Raw genomic sequence first — 20,829 nt, 5'->3', positions numbered from 1 at the left:
TTTTTTTAACAAATATTTAAGTTACAAAAAAATAATTTATACAGACTTCATCCCCATTTACAGGTAATGCCTGCCTCATATTATGAGGCAGGCATTACCTGTGAAAGGGGACCAAGTCTATGATCTTTTTAAATTCAAACATATCTTAATTTCAAAACCGATGTACCGTAACGTTTCCGATTTTAGTTCTGTTGTTAGGGATTTTAGTTGTGACGTCATTTAAGTTATGACGTCATATGCAATGTAAACAAAGAAACGTTATCATTAGGTAACGTTTTTTCTTATCAAGGAATTATTAAAAATGAAATTGATATTGTGTTCCTTCCTATATTATACATGTTATACTAGACTGATAAATATATATTTTACTCAAAATTTCATGCAAACGAGGCTGAAAAAGGAAGTACTTTGTAGATTTCTGCGCAGATGCGGGAATTCAAAACATGACATAATTATGATCATGTATGATCTTAACCTGATAAGGCTTAGTCCAAGATTACTCTGAAGTACTGACAACAGTGGCGGATCTAGAAATTTTCATAAGTGGGGGCCCACTGACTGCCTAAGAGGGGGCCCGCTTCGGTCATGCCTCAGTGATTCCCTATATAATCAAACAATTTTTTCAATAAAAAAGGGGGCCGGGGCCCCTGGGCTCCCCTTAAATCCGCCTCTGGACAAACTGGGGCTACGGACCCAGCTAGTGGCCCTGTCTTGCAAAACTGCCATTGGACATTGTAATCCTCGACTATGCTAGACAAGCTTGGGTGTTTCTTGGACACCCTGCGGTTTTTATCGCAAAAATCTCTGACTTTGAAATACTGTCAAACTGAAACTCGTTATGCTTCCTGAACAGGAAGATCAGCAGTAACTGTGTAAATAAGTTAACTGTCAAAATATGTTTAATATTTTTAATTATCACCATAATTTGTGTATTTTCAAAATGTTTGACAAAATAATGTGTGTTTCTTCTCCCGATTCTATCACCCTTCACAAATCCTTAAGGCCAAAAAAAACTTATTTAATTTAACAAACAATAGTTAATTTCAGTCCCAAAGATTGTTTTTATTTGAATTTGTGATACAGATCATTTGCAGATTATATTATTTCTTAAGTCCCAATACCAGGAATCATTCAGGACTTTATTTCGGTTTATTCATTCAGGAAGAAAGTGTAAAGTTTCTGAAAGTAGGATGAATAAAGGAAAAGTCCTGACATATCCTGGTCTATATTATATTTATTTTTGAAAGTCTTGAGATATCCTGAGAATTCCCCTAGTTTAAAGCTGCTTGATTTGAAAGTCCTGACATTTCCTGTAATTCTCCCATCAACTTTTACCCTAAAAAAAGGGGCTAAATGCTTTACAGGATATTTTCAGGATTTCCCAGGATAATCTTGAGATATCCTGGTTAAAAAAATTGTCAGGATTTATTTCTGCAAGGGTTTTTGGCCCCTAATTCCTAAACTGTTGGGACCAAAACTCCCAAAATCAATCCCAACCTTCCTTTTATGGTCATAAACCTTGTGTTAAAATTTCATTGATTTCTTTTCACTTATACTAAAGTTATAGTGCAAAAACCAAATGTCTTTGGACGACGACGACGCCAACATGATATCAATATACGACCAAAAAATTTTCAATTTGTGGTCGTATAAAAATCGAATTAAAATTTTCTGTCTATATGCACATCTTCATAGTATGTCCTTATTATCTACAAAGTTCATGAATTTCTGTTGTTTGGTTTTAGAGGAGTTGCAATGACATGAACATGATGAACAGGATTGACGGACGGACAGATGAACAGAGAGACCGACGGATAACAGTGTACCACAATACGTCCCGTAAACGGGCATATACAAATGTAAGTGGTACAAAAGAGGGAAGGGAATTTGATTGCCACTGGAAAAAAGGGTATATGATTGATGGGAATAGACATGTACATTAAGCCTCCCAAGAGTCATGAGAGTTGTTGCACTGGTTCTTTTATGCGCAGCCTTTATAAAAGTACTGTATGTTCAGGATTTCAGGATAATGATATTTCATTATATATAACTTTTATTCTTTTCCAGAAATAAAAAAATAAAGATTCAGAAAATAAAACTACAAATATATTGGATACATGTAAAAAACGCATAGAAAAACTTTAATTTGTTAAAATCCTGGTTATTTTGGGAAAAAGGACCCTGGGCAGTCGGGGGGAATTTTTCACACAATTTTCAATGAAATTGGTAAAACCCAACAAATATATCAGATGTGAGTTTTAATGCGTATAGTTCTTTAGAAATTACCTCTTTTGTGAAAATAAAGAAAGAAACTACATGATTGCCATTTATAATTTTATCTTCCTGTCCTTTTTGTTTTTAAACTTGACAACATGAGTGACATGGCATCAAAATACAGTACTTCTTATATTCCACATGTTATAAGATTTTTTTCACCTTCAAAGACAGAAATCATGGTTACAGTTAATAAATTCTGGGATAGCCTATAAAATAAGATTCTTTTTTTTAACTGGCCAAGCAGGCTAACACTTTTCTAAATTCACTTGCCCTTTCTAATATTTACTTTTCCTTCAAAATTGAGAAAGAATTACCTCATAGATCTGTAGTAATGTGTTTAGTTAGCCTTTGTTAGTCTTTATATGTTTTGGAGTTTAGTGTGACATCCATTTTCACTGTCTAATACCCAATTTTATTTCGGGGCCAGCTGATGACCACCTAAAGGGTGTGGGATTTTCTCACTGCGTTGAAGACCCATTGCTGGCCTTCATCTGTTGTCTGCTCTTTGGTCGGGTTGTTGTCTCTTTGACATATTCTCCATTTCCATGCTCAATTTTATTATATTATACAAATATCTAATGTCAATTTATTTCTAGTGAGGAAGAAAGTGAATGTAATATTTTATTAGATTTTTTCATGAACATTTGTGAACTCTTCCAATTAGTGATTTAGTTTCTGTAAAAAAAAAATATTACCTTTTTCTTTTTTCATGTTTTTCTTTTTCATAATTTTCAATTCAAAAGTTTTTATTTGATTGTCACCTATGGCGATTCCAGGCGATTTTATTTTGAAATTATTTTTTGTATTTGATTGGTAAACCCAGAATTAGCTGATTAGCCTTGTCCACTTCCGGAATCTGGTCCAGTATTGATTTTGTCTACATTTTCAGTTTATAGCCGCCATCTGTCGAAGTTGTCATGGTTGTATTTTGTCAGTTGGATATGTTTTTCACTCGGTTTTACACATTGCTTGTTTGCGATTTTCGGCATAAAGCTAGCAGTTAAGCAAAAAGTACATCGCTGTCATGAATAATATAGATGAAAATGCAATTTGAAAAATTTTCAATCCAGCCGGCAGATGTCCCTAAAAATCTCGTTTGGGAATTTTCCTGCTGAAATTGGGAAAAATGAATGGGTTTTGCCATACATGTAGGGAATGGGTCCGAATACCTTACCCTGTGGAATGCTAGAAAATTCCATGTAAACTGATATTAAATACTTGTCTCCAGTCTAAAGCCCTACAGGTAGTTCACATGTACACGTTAGCACATCCTTGTAAACTGATGTTAATAAAAATGTGTCCCCTGTACACGAATGCCCCACTCGCACTGTAATTTTCTATGATCAGTGGACCATGAAATTGGGGTAAACACTCTAATTTGGCATTAAAATTAGAAAGATCATGTCAGAAGGAACATGTGTACTAAGTTTCAAGTCGATTGGACTTCAACTTCATCAAAACCTACCTTGACCAAAAACTTTAACCTGAATTGGGACAACAGACGGACAAACGAATGGACCGACGAACGGACAAACGGACGAACAGACATACATACCAGAAAACATAATGCCCCTCTACTATTATAGGTGGGGCATAAAAACTTATCTCAAGTCTAAAGCCCTACAAGGAGTTCATATGCACACGTTAGCACATCCTTGTAAATAGATGTTAAATATAAAAAAGTAGATGTTGTATGATTGCCAATGAGACAATTATCCACAAAAGACCAAAATGACCAGACATTAACAACTATAGGTCACCGTACGGCCTTCAACAATGAGCAAAGCCTATACCACATAGTAAGGCAAGCTATAAAAGGGCCCGATAAGACAATGTAAAACAATTCAAATGAGAAAACTAGCTCCCTTATTTATGTAAACAAAATTAGCGAAAACAGGCGCGAAGCTACGTTTAGGTCAAAATGCCCGGGCGTACACTTGAATTTTGATAAAATGAATTATAATCTAAAAAGAATTATAAATAACTGGTAAAATACACATTAGCCTTTTACTTTTTTCTTCAATGAATTTCGAATAAGAGGGATGAAATTTTCTTTTCAACCAAGAATCATGTCAAATGAGCTGCTTCGGGTAGTGTACTGTTACCAGTGTTGATTTTTTATTGTTTAACAGAAATTCTATCGATTTTTCATAAGTTTTCCCGGACTATTTTTTATTGCTAGATTTTTGTACTTTGAAGTTCGTTACTGTCCCCCTTACTTTTTTGTTTCCTAAATTGAAAGCATGAACGTGGTCACAGGCATTTAAAAGTATCGTAAACTACGCCAACTCACAATGTAAGTTTATAATTCATAGTTTTTAATGAGTGTATGATGAAAGTTAATATGTTTCCACATCAAGATAAATTTTGTATATGTGTATATCAGCCAAAAGTGAAATATGATGATTGTTAATTTTGTCACTGTTTTTACAAAAGTATGGAAAGCCATTTGGTGCTATAATTTTTGAATGATTTGATTGAAAATTCATTTTGATACATAGATTTGAACTGTTAGTTTTATGATTTTTGTAGTCATGAGTATGATGAGTTAGCTAAGGTTTTGTTTTTGTTTTTTGTAGCTTTTTACCAACATCACAGCACACATATGTAGAACTTGTTATTTCATGGTTTTCGAAATAAATGATATACATTACTGTGGCTTATGGTTATACTAGTATGCACTGAGGCAGAATAGGTAGAAATCGACATTCGAACGTGTACATGTATAAGATGATGACTATAAGTTTGGAACATACAGTAATAGATGAACTTTGGTCTGTGTTGCAGGGTTCTTAAATCTTTTATGGCTAAAGAACAAGGTTCACTTATGGCACAATATGGCCTAAAATATCAACTTTATCATAAATCCCCAAAAAGGTTACAATTTGATTCGTAAATGGAACTATTTTAAAAGACCTAATGCTAAATAAATCAGTTCTTTTCATAAAAGTACATAATATTCTCCAAAGAAGGCCCATTTTTGGACATTTTGTCAAAATATGGTAAATTTGTTCAATTTTCAGACCTAAAAGCTTTCGGAAAACATTGGCCGCCACCTACGATCCAAAATGTTTTGAATCAAAAAGATTCAAATTTGGATGCAGAATTCATCAATATAAAGACTTTTGGGATTGTGGATGGAGGCCAAGGTTAATTATTCCAAAAATAATTAAAATTGTGGAAAAATTTGACCAAAATTGACCAAAAATACAAATAATGTATATTTCAGGGGTCATAGCTTCATAAATTTAAAAGGAAGGTGCCAATAAAATATATTTTTATATTGATATATTGTCATAAGTATTTCTATGCAAAATTTGTAATTTATTGGCCCGATTTTAAAAACGTCAAAAATGTAGGGCCAATTTTAACCCTTCGTGAACCTTCTCCAAAACAAAACAGACAAACGTTAATATTCTAGATCAAGAAACTTCAAAGCATATTAAAAGAAAATGTTTAATTATTTTATTTAAATCCTGTAAAGAACTGACATGACTGATAAATGGATAAACTTATTTGCGTGAAGAACTCCAAGACTGAGGACCCAGGGTTCCACAGAAATCTTTACGAGTTTTGATATTGTACCGGCACATGTCTGAAAACTAATTTTTCGATGCTTACTTACGATTTTATTTTTCGATTGAATGCTTTACCCAACAGCTTCTTTAAAACTTATTTCAAAGTTATTGTTTTGTACGTTTTCTATAAAACCAATGACCTTAGATTCCAAAGTTACATTCAACATAAAAAATACACCATTAAATTCTAAGGTCTGTTACTATTGATGAGTTTTGAATGACAGGAATGGTATTTTATTCCTGAATAAATAGATAGCTTTCCGGGTCTTCGCCTCTTCGAACCCAATACCACCAGGTTCTTTGACCTCAGACCCGCTTGGGCTCAATTGTAGGACCACAATGAACATGATGAAAAAACGATTTCAAGAAATCTGTAATTTTGATACTATATGCATTTATAAAAGTATAAACAGTCAAGGGTCTAACTTAAATAAGTTATCAGAGAAAAATAACATGCATCTGTTATTACAGACACTTTCATGAGTTGTCTACTCTTTTTTCCTTAATCTGTAATAACATATGTTTGTTATCAGTTAAATATATCATAAGTATTTTATCTTTAATGGGCACTTGGGAATTCTTAAAACTTTGCGCAGTAGCTAAATATGTTACCTTGATAACTAATTTTCTAATTCCTATAATACATGTACAATTTTGATCACACATGGTAAATCAATGAGACAAGGCCTTTAATGGCAATCTAAGCTGTAATAAAAAGCTTAAGTTATTACAAGCATGTTACTTACTATATGAGAGTAAATGAGACACTTGGAATATTGCGCATTACAAGCTCTAATCATCATTTCTTACAATGAATTGAAATACATTGTTATGCAAATCTGAGCAAAGCCTTTAAAGAGATATAAGAGAAGCAGTAATAACACCCTTTTGTTATTCCAGGAATACATTTTCTGTAATAACATAGGTGTACTATGCATGATTGTAAACTATGAGCTGTTATATCTTTGCAAAGATTAGTATACATAAAGAAAATTATGATATCAATAGAACTTGAGAAAAATTTAACAAAATAAAGGTTATATTTATAGTTTCCCTTTAAAACATGTAACATACATGTATATATGTTATCACAGTTTTTTATATTTAGCTCACAATAACAACATGTATTTTTTTTATCTAATAACTTATTTAAGTTAGACCCTTGACTGATAAATGAAAGGTTCAGACACACAGATCCATGGGAAGAAATTTGAGCATGGAATTGACAGCAAAATAAGGTTTTGAAGCGGAGAGGTGAAAAAAGTAGTTCGATACCTTCTAAATATACGTTTATAGTGGTTCTTTCCATGGATTGAAACAAGTGCCTGTGTTAAGACAAGCTTTTTATAAAAAAAAAATACTTGTTTACCAAAAAAGTACAAACATCAGCGCCGCCTGGTGTCTAAAAACTATAAGCGAGTTCGGAGTTTCGATTACTTCCGGTACATAGGAGATTTGCCGCTTTGCATTGTGGGATCGGACGAAAGATGAACAAAGCATTTTGGCGGTTACATTTTGAGGAGAGAGAGTTGGTTTTTATCGAGATGTCTGAAAATGACACCTCGATTGATACTTTTAAACGGTGGACGGTACCAGTACTGCAACAGTATCTGCGGAAACGTGGTTTGAGAACATCTGGGAAGAAAGAAGAACTTGTAGCACTGGTTTATTCCGCTGATTTAATGAAGATTAAGCCATTCTTAACACCCGCCGAAGAGAGAAAACTGAAAGCTGATCAGTACTGTGACAAATTGAAGGCACCAAAAGGTTACATTTATAAAAATACATTCACTTTGCAAAATACCCATAGCTCAAATAAAAAAAATATAAGATATACAGACAGCCTATACCTATAGAGGGATAATCCTTCTTTAGAGGGATAAAATTATCCCTCTATAGAGGGGTATTTTCTTTTGCACTGTATTTAAAGCAAATTAGGGCAGAATGGCATTTTCTAGTTATATTGGCTATAATCTCTAGCATTATATGCATCAACATATGCACTTTACTAAAAATTGGGATAACCAGTTTTCTGCTAAAGTGACAAAACTTGCAATCTATTGTAAACCTATCTGAACACCTGATCAACAACAAAAAGAATAGTTGACCTTTAAATTTCATGTTAAGGTAGCACAATATAAAGATTTTTCATCCCCAATCGGACATCTTTAAACTGATGTAATTCCACTCATCTTTCTTTAAATTTTATAAATGAGGTACCAAAAAGAAAGAAGAAGGATTAATCTTTCAAATTGTGATAATTTCATTATGACATAATTATTACATAATAAATTGTTATGTAATTAGTTGCCATTCTGTGATGTCCATACTTGAATGAATTTAGCTTCTATGTTCTTCATAGCATCCTAAATTTTTATAGATTCTTGCACAACACAGTTTGACCTCCAAAACTGTGTCTCAGATTTTTCCTATTGTATTTCATTCTCTCATAAATCTTCAATGAAGTTTGCAACATCAATTCATTAGAGACCACTAACTTCAATTGGGCATAACATTTGTTCTATTGATTTTTTGGAAATCTGAGACACAGTTTTGGAGGTCAAGCTGTGTTGTACAAGAATCTATAAAATATTTTGGGATGCTATGAAGAACAAAGACGCTAAATTCATTCAAGTATGGACAAAACATTCAAGCGTGATACAGCTCTGAATTTGCTGATTGAAGTTTTGTGATCAAATTTTTGACATTACATGGGTTTTTTTTTACACAAAACAAATATCAAGATTTTACAAATCAATTAAATCAATTAAAGATTTCTTCTTCAAACTTTTTAAATCTAAAATTAAATAGTTGACACAGCATAGGTTTCTGACACAGAATGAATGTGGTCTAATGAACTTAAAAGTTTTTTTTTGCCTTTGAGCAATTCACTATGCTGTTGAATATTAATCCTCTCAAAAAAATGTTTGAAGAAATTTTCGTTTTATTTATGAAATCTGAAATGAGAAAAATTTATCCGCCCCCCCCCCCCCCACCCCTTTTTTTCACATCCCCGTTTCCCTTTTTCCAAAACTGATATCAATTCAAATTTCTAATGGAGTTTGCAACAATAACTACTTTTTTAAATACATCATAAAATATTAAAATGTAAAATAAAGTGCTTGTTATCACTGAATGGTAAAGATTGGTTGGTAGTAAAAGTGAATATACATTGTTTATTGTATAAAACAATAAAAAAAAACTTCATCAGCAACATTTTATATTGGCAAATTTCCAAATAAGTTATTTACATAAAGTTATTGGCAAATAAAAATAGAAAATGACATCATAGTCATGTCTGGCAAATGTCCAACATACATTATCTAAAAACATTTTAGATAAGGCCAACTGTCTTCAATGTTCAAATGAAATTTCTTCTCAGTCATTGTTCAGAACATTTCGTCTTAATGCAAAGAAATAGAGATATGGAAACCCGGAAATATTTGCATCGACATGTTGCTGTCACAGGCACTTGTTTCTATCCATTGGAAGAACCACTATCAACGTATACTCGTAATATACGTTGATAGTGGTTCTTCCAATGGATAGAAACAAGTGCCTGTGGTTGCTGTGTTCAAACTGTAAAAAATATTTTTAAAATGACCTAAAATGAATGTGTCATTTCTTCACCTGAGTCAGATATAACAGAAATTACCCTTTAAAGCCATTGGAATGACGTCTTCTTGGTTAAATAGAATTGCTTGCAGTTTGTCGATTACAGTCTAAATTCCGAGAAGAGCAGGAAGTTTTTGTCAAAACGAGACGCTGAAAAACGGGATTAGGACAGGTCGGACCAAGAATACTCGGACCTTCTTCTTTATTCTTTCATCAACTATCTGGAGTACCACTACTTTTGTAGTGTAGCACGGGCAAGAAACTGTGTGCATGTGCAGGAATGATTTACAGTGAATATAATCGGTGCACAAACCAGTATAATTTCGCCTATAATCATTTTTTTTTGGAAAGGAAGGGGGGGGGGGACCTTTATCGGGACTCCGGGATTGGGTGTTTTTAAGCTCGGTAAGCTCGGGATTGATCCTTTCGGGATCCGGGAATTCTTTTTTCGAATTTCGCGATGTCGGGATTAAAATTTCCTTAAATTCGGGAGCTCGGTATTTCATGTTTTTAGGCCCTGGATTTCGCCACAGGGGCGTCGCTGCCGTTAGGCACTATAGGCACGTACCTACACATTATTTTTTCGGCCTTAATAATCTTACTTTTAGATTCATTCCCCATCCCTTTCGAGATGCACGCAAAGTCATCACAACTCTTAAAATCATCGTGTCAAACGACACTGTATATCTAGAATGTCCTGATTATTGTTGTTGATTGAAAATGTTTGAAAGAATAGTTTATGTGCAGACAGTAACTTAGTTCACGGGTGTCATTCGGTTTAACGAGAGAAATGGTCGTGAAAGAATATATAACGGCGGTCAAGTATTGAGAGACGATCGTGAAAGCTCTGGTAACGGATCGTGAAAGACATTTAATGAAAATTATAGGACAGAATCTTTGAAGAAATCGCTTAATTTTCAAAACGCGGAACAAATCTGAACAAAAAAATATGTCTGTCAAAATGGTTTAACTTCCTCAACATAACTGTGAAATAAGATAGAGAAAATATGCAGTACTTTATGAAAAAACACAAAAGGCGCAATGCATGTCTATGAAATTAATCACATAACACGCTGTTTGTACCTGTAATGGTCATATTTCAGTTTATCGTGATATATTTGAAATTTAATCTTTGGTGTATCTGATAGTACAGTAAAATGGAGGTATGTTCTACTCTTAAAAGCATTAATGTGTATATGAAAACCTTAAACTTGTTGAATATCCATCAAACTTGATCGTGAAAGATCAAGCAACGCATTATTTTGATCGTGAAAGATAATGCGTGACCAGACTTATTACTAGTAATCAGAAATCAGTATTTCTTTTACCATTTGATAAACCTGCAACTATTTTGATAAGGATGAACATTAAAGCTATTATTTTATTCAACACTTTACATCGAAAGTTAAAAAAACAACAACTAAAAACGTCTCTAAATAAGTTTGAAAGATTCAGCTCTGAGAATCGGTCAAGTGTAATTCAGGCAGACCGACACTATTTAGCCAATAATATGGATATGCAACGTTTAAACCAAAATGATATCCATCAAACAAAAAATTACAGGAAAACAGCATCTTTCACGAGTAATTTGAGATTGAACGATAACCAACATTTTGTGCAACAGACCTTCTTAAGTTCTGTATATACAACGCAGATGTGGATTGATTTAACTATATACTACAGACTATAGAATACCAGAGCGCAAATGCTGTAATGTCTCGTCTGCTTTACTTATGATAGTTAATTTTTGGAACGTCTATAGGTCGCACTATGTTAATACAGCTGTTTCTCAAAACACGCCTCTTTTGGGGAGAAATTGAATATTCATAGAAAATTAATTTTGTTTACATACTGGTTCCCAGTTATGCTCTCTGTGTTCCATATCGCAGAGACAGAACTTGGGAATGTTACCAGTAAATAAACACGTGCATATTGTTTACATTGAAATCTGGGGTAACCTTTCATTCGAGGTAGGGGTAGTTAAGAAAATTAGTGTAAGTTCAAACTCTGAGAAGTTCAGGGAATATAAACGTTGAAAATATGCCGCACAGCCCTATATTTTGACCTTTGAAAAAAAATTGTGGTGCATGAACTTTCAATTCTAGGATAAAATTTTTTTCAAAACTTCATAGTTAAATTGGTACAGTTTTAGCCGTAAAAGGAGTTCCTATTGGAAATTGCATTGTCAATATTAACAGAAATGCAACCTATAATATCAAGGGTTTTACTAGAAGTGTCAAATGCACTTAATGCGCTTAACCCCTTCCCATTCACAGCGGTACAGCTTACCGGTGAAGCCAATTTCAAGATTTTTTGGGGGCATTTAGACTGGTTCCATAGCCATTTGCTGACGTACAGATGTGGTTAAGGGCTCAAATTAATTCTCAGATAACCAGCAATGCGATTTAATGTGAAGCAAACCTCTATCGTTATTAGTTAATAAATAAGTCGCCTCTTACTGATGTGTAATTCTTCTGTAAAAACCATTTATTTTTCGTCGAATTTTGAGGAAAATTCTCAAAAAGAAGGGCAAAGAAAACTGCTCTTTTAAGAGGAGTTATGACTTTTCTCAATAACTGTGCAGTGAGTTTTTGAAGAATAGTATTAAACTAATAGTTCTAACTTGTACACCAGTTGCAAATGTAATTTTTAGAGTAGAAGCGCACTCACAAACTTGAAATGCGCTAAAAATTCGATGTCATTTCTTAGAGATATTATGAGAAAAGTGACAAAAACCACTTAAATATTCTAAAAAAAATTTCCAAAGTTGAAATAGATGTAACAAAACATAGTTTCGTAAGTGTTGGGGTATGATAAAGTTGAAAACACTTTTGTTTGAATAAAGGAACATGTATATTTCAATGAAAAAATGACATTGTAAAGAGTGGATTCCTCCTAGATTTGCGTAAAAATCATGCATTTGGCAACAAAAAATTATCATCAGAACTCATAATTCCAAAAGGAAAACAAACTGGGTGAGAATCTTTATATTATTATTTTTTTTTTAATTTCTTCCCTAGTAGTCGACTTAAGTACTTAAATTTCAATAATTTCATTACAATGCCAGTGGCGCAGGGGTACGATGATCTATCCCAAGGCGCTAAGATTGAGGGTTCGAATCTCACTGCCGGAGTTGGAAATCTTATTTCCTATATTAAATGTAACTTAACTTAACTTTCAATTTCAAAAAGAAAACCTAAGAATTTTTTTTCAAAGAATGTGTGTGCCAAATTGCCTCCCCCCCCCTTTTTTACCCCCTTGGCTCCATCCAGCTCGGTCAAGGGTGTCCCAGATCAAGCTAGCATTGGTAATTCAATGAATTTTCACTTGTAAAAACAAAGTTTAAGTTGCTGATTGATTGAAAACGAATTAGACCAATAATTAGGGTCCAAGTTTGAAATCGGACAATAATGGTGTCTAAAATCAGTTATTTTGAATGTTACGGACATCTATATTTCAAGGCCTATAGCACATTATACGTCTATTTATTCCACTATGATAACTTTTATGGCTTCAACAGACTCGAGGCATTGTGTTTCCACCAAAATCTGACCCTATCAGCCCACCAATATGTCTCTGCATGACTTTTTGTCCAAGGATTTCGTATTTTTTCACTTTTTCGCCAACAGTCACGTGACTTTTGGAAATAAACCACGTGACCAAAAAATCACGAATTATCTCCAAACTTAATTTTCTGAAATATTTCATTAATTATCTTTCATTTGAGCCCAACATGACATGTGTATGACCATTGATGCGAATGCAGCATTCATTTAAACTTCGATAGTGTCTTTTCGATAAGTAAAGGTCTGAAATGCCTGAATGGGAAGGGGTTAATGTATTTTATCCATCTGATGAGCTAAGCCTTTTCCATTGATTTTTATAGTTCTTATGTTGTACTGTTATACCAATGTCTCGGGTTAGGGGAGGGTAAGGATCCCGCTAACATGTCTAATCCCGTCACATTATTTATGTATGTGCCTGTACCAAGTCAGGAGCCTGTAATTCAGTGGTTGTCGTTTGTTTATGTGTTACATATTTGTTTTTCGTTCATTTTTTTTTATACAAATAAGGCCGTTAGTTTTCTCGTTTGAATTGATTTACATTGTCATATCGGGGCCTTTTATAGCTGACTATGCGGTATGGGCTTTGCTCATTGTTGAAGGCCGTACGGCGACCTTTAGTTGTTAATGTCTGTGTCATTTTGGTCTCTTGTGGGTAGTTGTCTCTTTGGCAATCATACCACATCTTCTCTTTTTTTAAATTATGATTGTCAATGATTGATAAAAAGAGTGCAAAGTCAGATGAACCATGCCATACAGATCTCTACAAATATCCCGTAGACCAATTAAATGTGTTCCGATCCTTAAAGTGCATTAGAAACTGACAAATGTAAAAGTTATACTTGGCCAATTTATTCGAAACATAAGGTCAATAATATATGAACCCTGACCGACAGCAAGACATAGACATCTTACTATCATTCAATATATCAAATACAATTGACGTCATCATGGTCATATATGAAACATGCAGGCAAACATGTACACCATACACGAAATACCATGGTGCTATAGCATACAGGTATATATCTAAAAGGCTAGACAACATAAAACGAGCATTGCCGAATGATGCATGATAATGGGTTCGATGTTTTTGAAACCTTGCATAAGTCGAAAATGTACACCTCATAATCATTACAACAGACAGTTATCCTAAAGCTTAACGAATCCGCGATACGGACTTGACCACAAAAATGAATCTTTATCCAAAAAGTAAGGCAAATTTGGGGTCAGGTGAATCCTGTCTGACGGAAAGGTAGTTTATAGGATCCAATATACAAAATTTGGGTATCCCATAACTCCTGATAAGTGAGTACTTCACATGACAATAAAAAAAAAGCTCCATCCTACAATCATCCAACTATTTTACATTCCATTTTCTATAAATATTAATACTTTGAAAAGCTTAAAGCTGTTGAGGATATTGACCTAAATTGCTTTTCTCAATACCAATAACAAATATTAATTATGATATAATTGAAGAATAATTTGAACGTCTTCGTAGCATCAGGTCTTTCACGATCCTTTACGACGATCTTCAAAAATGCGGTACGTGATTTTTCACGATCCGAATAATCTATTTTTGTGTAAATAGTTCTTTATTTACCAAGTTTCAGATTATGTTTATACAAAATAACTATGAGAACCATTTGATTGCTTCAAATAGAATGCCTTTATTCGTATTAAAGTAGTTTTTCTAGTCGAATTTGTGAAAAAAATGATGTTTGTTTACATTTTTTATGTCATTGAAATGTCGAGAAGCAATCTGCCTTTTGTTGTTTTGTAATAACTATGTACTTTTAAAACTGGATATTCTCACATACAGATCATAATGTTGAACCATTTTGACAGACAGTTTTATTTTGTCGTAATTTTGTCTGTGTAATTAATTAAATTAGAATATGTATTGACCTTTCATATGTCTTCTCGGTTAAATGTCTTTCACGATCCGTTATCAGAACTTTCACGATCGTCTCTCAATATTTGACCGCCGTAAGATATTCTTTCACGATCATTTCTCTCGTTAAACCGAATGACACCCGTGTAGTTAACCGTATTTAGTTTTTAACTATACAGATCGAGTCAGACATTTACCTGAAATTGAATTGATTATTCAGTTGTGAAAAATGTCAGAACCCAAAGAAAAACCAAAATTAAAAAATAGAACTATAGACGAAATGTTTAAGAAAATAAGACAAAGTGAATCTCCAAAAAATCAAAATGAAACGCCGAAGGTATCAAAGCAAATCTCGGAAAGTGACGAAAATGAAGAAACAGTTGTAATGGCGGGGAGCCATACTGACTTAGGTGAAGCAGTGACAGCTACGTCCGATTTGACGCCTTCTACATGTAGCTCCAGTTCACATTTCACTCTTAGTCTAATCAGCAAATATGAACCTCTATACCCTGACATTGCTAAATTATCTGATATGGATGACCTAATAAAACAAAAACTATTGTCTACAAAGTGGAATGACTCTCACTTATTTAAATTTCCAAGCAGGTACATTGTAGGTGCATAAATCAGAAAATATATATTTGATAAATTCAGATTGTGTTGAATTTAAGTATGCACGCATCTAGCTTAAATTACGTACCTATATTGTCTATCAGTTTTCAGAACATTATTTTTTTAATATGATTTTCCACTCCGACTTCTGTTAAGTTGTATGTTGTATATGTGTAGATTTTTGTATTGTTCTTTAACATTTACTTTGATTGTTTCGATTTACAACTTTTGCTCAGAAACTTACATTTTGTCATGCAAGAACCTTTTATAATACTATCTTAATATTCTGTGTTTTCGTACTGCTAAATACCGTACGGTTACCTATAATAACGGTAGATGTTATCATCCTCGAGCTTTCGTCTCTGGTGAATATATTTGTCTCATTGGCAACTGTCAAACCACACGATCATCTTTAAAACAACTCGTATTTTCAGGGTGTTTGGACAAAAGCAGAGAAAACTTCAAAGTTCCTGGCTTCAAAATCATCCGTGGATGCCCTATTCTGTATCAACTGACGCACTTTACTGTGCTTATTGTGTGCTTTTCTCATCAAAAGACAGTAAAGAAAAGTCGTTCTCAAAAACTCCTATTTCGAATTGGAACAATCTTGAATATATATTTATATATAATATAAGAAGTGTAAATATCAAAGACATTATTGACAAATTTTCAGTGAAAAAAAAACCAGACACCTTAATTTCGTTTAAACGTTGTGATTTTGTCATGGTTTTTCCTGAAATTTAGTACTTTATTAGTTTGACTTTGATGGTTTCTTTTATGTTTGAACTTTTTAACATTGTCCTCATGTGCATATAATAAATGTTGAAAACAATTTCTGGACAGTCATTCATCAGTCAGTTGTAATTATTAAATAAATAATTAAACTTTACATTTTTCGTGTATATTTCATGAGAAAAATAACTAGTGAATTGAATGTTTTCTGTGCAACGAAATCAAAAATCCAGAAATGCTCAAAACCGTTTTCCGTTGGGGGGCGAAGCCCTGAACCCTCTACCAGGGATTTGCCCTGGACCCACTCGGGGCCTTCAGCGGCCCCCAGACCCCCTGCCGATTGGTACCTACACTTCAATATAAGTCTGGCTACGCCCCTGGTTTCATTTGGTTTTTTTTATGAATACCATTCCGATTCAAGTTTAAGCAACTGTGTACAAACTGTTTTGCCATTTCGTTGATCATGAAAGTGAGGTCTATGAGAAGAAACTTCGGTCACAGCCGTTTAAAACTAGTCTGCAATGTATGCAGGAAATTGTTGAGAATTATGGCATCGAAAGAAAACAACAACGACGACGAAGACGAGCTAGTGTATACGGTCCGTAGCTATCTTGAATGAGCGAAGTGAGGGACTGTCGTGTATGTTTACATTTTTGGGTTACGCTTCTTATCTATTTGTATACTATTATTATAACTCATACAACAGCTAAAAATACTAGGGGAGAGTTGAGCGTCCATAAACATGTTTAACCCCGCCACAATCTGTGCCTATCCCAAGTCAGGAGTCTGAAAGCTTAGTGATTTTCTTTGGTTCATGCATGTCTGTCATATTTGTTTTTCGTGATTTTTGTTTTCTTCTAAAGATTAAGATGTTAGTTTTCTCATGCCATGGTTTTTGAAGCAGATTTGGCCTAACTGGTATGCAGTTTTCTCATTGTTGAAGGTCCAAACAGTTACCTACAATTGCTTACATCCACTTCATTTGAACTTGGATTGTTGTCTCATTAGAAATCATACCACATCACTATACCTTTTATCAGGAACTTGACATTTTGGTAATTTCTAAACTATTATCATTAGTACTGCAGATTTGAAAGGAAACAAATCGTTTAGTCTGTGTGAATGATAAAAGTCTTACTAGTAAAGAGATGGCGTTATAGACACACAGTCAATATATTAAATATGTCTTCAAGATGTTTAACAAAAAGCAGACATTTATAGAGATTGCTTTTGTCTTATTACATTAAGAATAGTGTATGCCAAGTTACTTGTAAGCCAGCAAAAATATTTAACTTGAGTGGGTTTTGAAGTTCTCAAATGTAGGCTCACCATATACATGTAGCTCATTTTTGGTAATTTAGCTTCATAATATAAGTTCCGCAGGAATAAATATTACAGTATATGTTCCTAACGGAATAAATGGTATAGAATATTTGTTCCCACAGGAATAGATATTATGACAATGTTTATAACAAAGTTTCCATTGGAACTTCTGTTAGGCGGAACAAATATACGTTGACAATGTCTTATAAATTTATATAAACATACTATGGAGGGATCAAATTACCGGTGAACATCTTACTATATGGTCGTATATAGATGTTATCTAATCGGCATGATATTACTATGTACATGTATTCTTGTTCTCCGTGGACTATCAATGCATCTACGACTTTGCTTTGTTCTATTATTCCGTTTTACATATTTTACATCATCTTCCGTTCTTGTCTCGAGACGATTCTCGAATAGTCGTAGACATATACAAATCGATACGATTTCATGTCATATATAAACTGTTTCAACCAGACTGGGTCTCTGCCTGACTGGCCATTGTAGAGTTCCTAACCAACCATACTGGGTCTTTGCCTGACTGGCCATTGTAGAGTTCCTAACCAACCAGACTGGGTCTCTGCCTGACTGGCCATTGTAGAGTTCCTAACCAACCAGACTGGGTCTCTGCCTGAGTGGCCATTGTAGAGTTCCTAACCAACCAGACTGTGTCTCTGCCTGACTGGCCATTGTAGAGTTCCTAACCAACCAGACTGGGTCTCTGCCTGACTGGCCATTGTAGAGTTCCTAACCAACCAGACTGGGTCTCTGCCTGACTGGCCACTGTAGAGTTCCTAACCAACCAGACTGGGTCTCTGCCTGACTGGTCAATGTAGAGTTCCTAACCAACCAGACTGGGTCTCTGCCTGACTGGCCATTGTAGACTTCCTAACCAACCAGACTGGGTCTCTGCCTGACTGGCCATTGTAGAGTTCCTAACCAACCAGACTGGGTCTCTGCCTGACTGGCCATTGTAGAGTTCCTAACCAACCAGACTGGGTCTCTGCCTGACTGGCCATTGTAGAGTTCCTAACCAACCAGACTGGGTCTCTGCCTTACTGGCCATTGTAGAGTTCCTAGCTAACCAGACTGGGTCTCTGCCTGACTGGCCATTGTAGAGTTCCTAACCAACCAGACTGGGTCTCTGCCTGACTGGCCATTGTAGAGTTCCTAACCAAGCGCATGTTGTCACATAATAGTATGCCTATGGGCGACCATTTGATCTTCTGTGGGAGGAGATGGGGCTCCGGATTAAATATTCGTGTTCATTTTTTGCTACTAGAACAAATTATTGTCATTCACATTTATTTTCTGCATTTTCCAGATATTTTGTTAGACAAAACATTCATCTTCTTCCCGTATTTTCCAAAATTATTTACAAGGCCGGAATATTTTATTCCAAAATCCTACGGCCACATTCTCTTTGTTCAGAATATCAAATGGTCATCCCCTAAGGAATTGAATTTGTTGACAGTAAACCGGTATTTATGACTTTGATTTGGCTGTTATACTTTCGGTTATACCAAAGAAATGATTTAAATCTAGAATGTATGATTAAGGATGTTAACTTGTCATGTTTTGGAATTTTTGTCAGATTTTCAGAATCCTCTGGTTTTATCCATTTTATTTAAATGCCTTAAAAGTTGCCCATGGACCCCCATTTTTCACTTTATAAATCTATTACATGTATAATAACAAGCCATTTGTAAAAGTCTTATAAAATCTTTTTTTTTGTATATAGTTTTTGAGAGTTTAACTGGTCAATGGCTCCAATGGCTAATATCTCGAAAACAAGCACATTGCTCCCTATATATATATATATTTTTTGCTTTTTTGATTCCTCAATTTATCCCCTATCAATATAAACTAGTGTTATGGAAAGCTATTTATTTTGAAACTGAGCAGCGAACTTCCTTAAATGTCATTTCCAATACTGCGTAACTTGCAGAATTGTGTTCTTTTAAATCATAATTCATGATTATGCCTATTTTAATTAACACTTGATCACCTATACGCTTCCGCAGCGTTTTTCTGGATTAACCTTCATCTGAAATGCTCAAAACCAAATATTTAAAAAGATATGACTCAAAGATAAAAGATAAAAGCCAAATCTATCTACGGTCAACTTAATTTACCTTATTGAAATCATCACTATACAAAAATAAGATGATACTTCGATAAGATTATGGTAATTGCAAGAGACAAAACGACATAAATGTAAAAAACTGTAAACACTTCATGTCCTTCAACAATGAGAAAAACACATATCGTACAGTTAGTTGTAAAAGTTACCAAAATCACAAAATGTGAAGTATTTCCGATAACAGACTCCCCTTTTAAAAAATAAAAATCAACAGCTTGGTTTACGTGCTACATGATAAAAAAAATAAAATATGATAGATATATTGAAGTCACTACACAGATTTACGTGTCATATAAATGGCTAACTGACGTCACGAAATAATGAAAGATGGAAAGAGAATAAAACGTCATTGACAAAACGTCGTTACGTTATGCTCTCGTAGCTGAAATCAATGGATAACATATTAATATTAACCATCGGCCCGATCGGCCCTTTGGCAGTTAAAAAACACCTAAATCGGCCCTTAAAGAGAAACGTCAATTTGCCCAATTGGCCCATTGGCAGTTAGAGGTAACGTCAATCGGCCCTGCTCGGTCCGTTGGCAGTATAAGGGTTAAGAACGCTTCTGAGTGGTTGATTCAGGGGGAAAGGGGGGCGTACGACACGGCCCACCGTTTCATTGTTCCGATTCGTCTTTTAAACAGGTGTGATTTGTCTTAAGACTAATCCGAGTTGTCTCAAAATGATTTTGACAAAATGTCAATGCTTTATACATAAATGTCTATATATATATATATATAAATTATTATTATTAATTACTATATTATTAATTATTATAAAAAAAGTAAGTCAAATGGAACCATTGATTCCCATAAACTTGCCAATGAATATTGACTGATTGCTACAGTGATTTCCCCAACAGGAGAATCTTTTCCTTTGTCACCTCCGTGAGTGAGGGTCTGGAATGGGGGATCATGAGAAACAGCCAAAGTACCATCTGACTGGAACCACGCAAACGTCACAACTGTATTAAAAAAGGGGATAAACATAATCCAGGTAACTACAGACCTATATCCTTAACATGCATAGCTTGCAAGTTACTTCAACATATTCTTGCAAGCAGCATGATGCAACATCTAGAAA

At 34.3% G+C, this 20,829-nt stretch overlaps 1 long non-coding RNA gene across 1 annotated transcript; it reads left to right on the top strand.

The window, feature by feature from the left end:
* The first annotated feature begins 4,375 nt into the window (after positions 1-4,375).
* On the top strand, positions 4,376-4,930 carry LOC143084030 (uncharacterized). The gene is made up of 2 exons (XR_012980991.1): positions 4,376-4,573; positions 4,857-4,930. It is a non-coding gene; the product is annotated as an uncharacterized LOC143084030 (long non-coding RNA).
* Positions 4,931-20,829: the final 15,899 nt, after the last annotated feature.

Source organism: Mytilus galloprovincialis, chromosome 7, assembly GCF_965363235.1.
Source record: "Mytilus galloprovincialis chromosome 7, xbMytGall1.hap1.1, whole genome shotgun sequence".
NCBI classification, from domain to species: Eukaryota; Metazoa; Mollusca; class Bivalvia; order Mytilida; family Mytilidae; genus Mytilus; species Mytilus galloprovincialis.
This window is presented reverse-complemented; position numbering and strand designations above follow the sequence as displayed.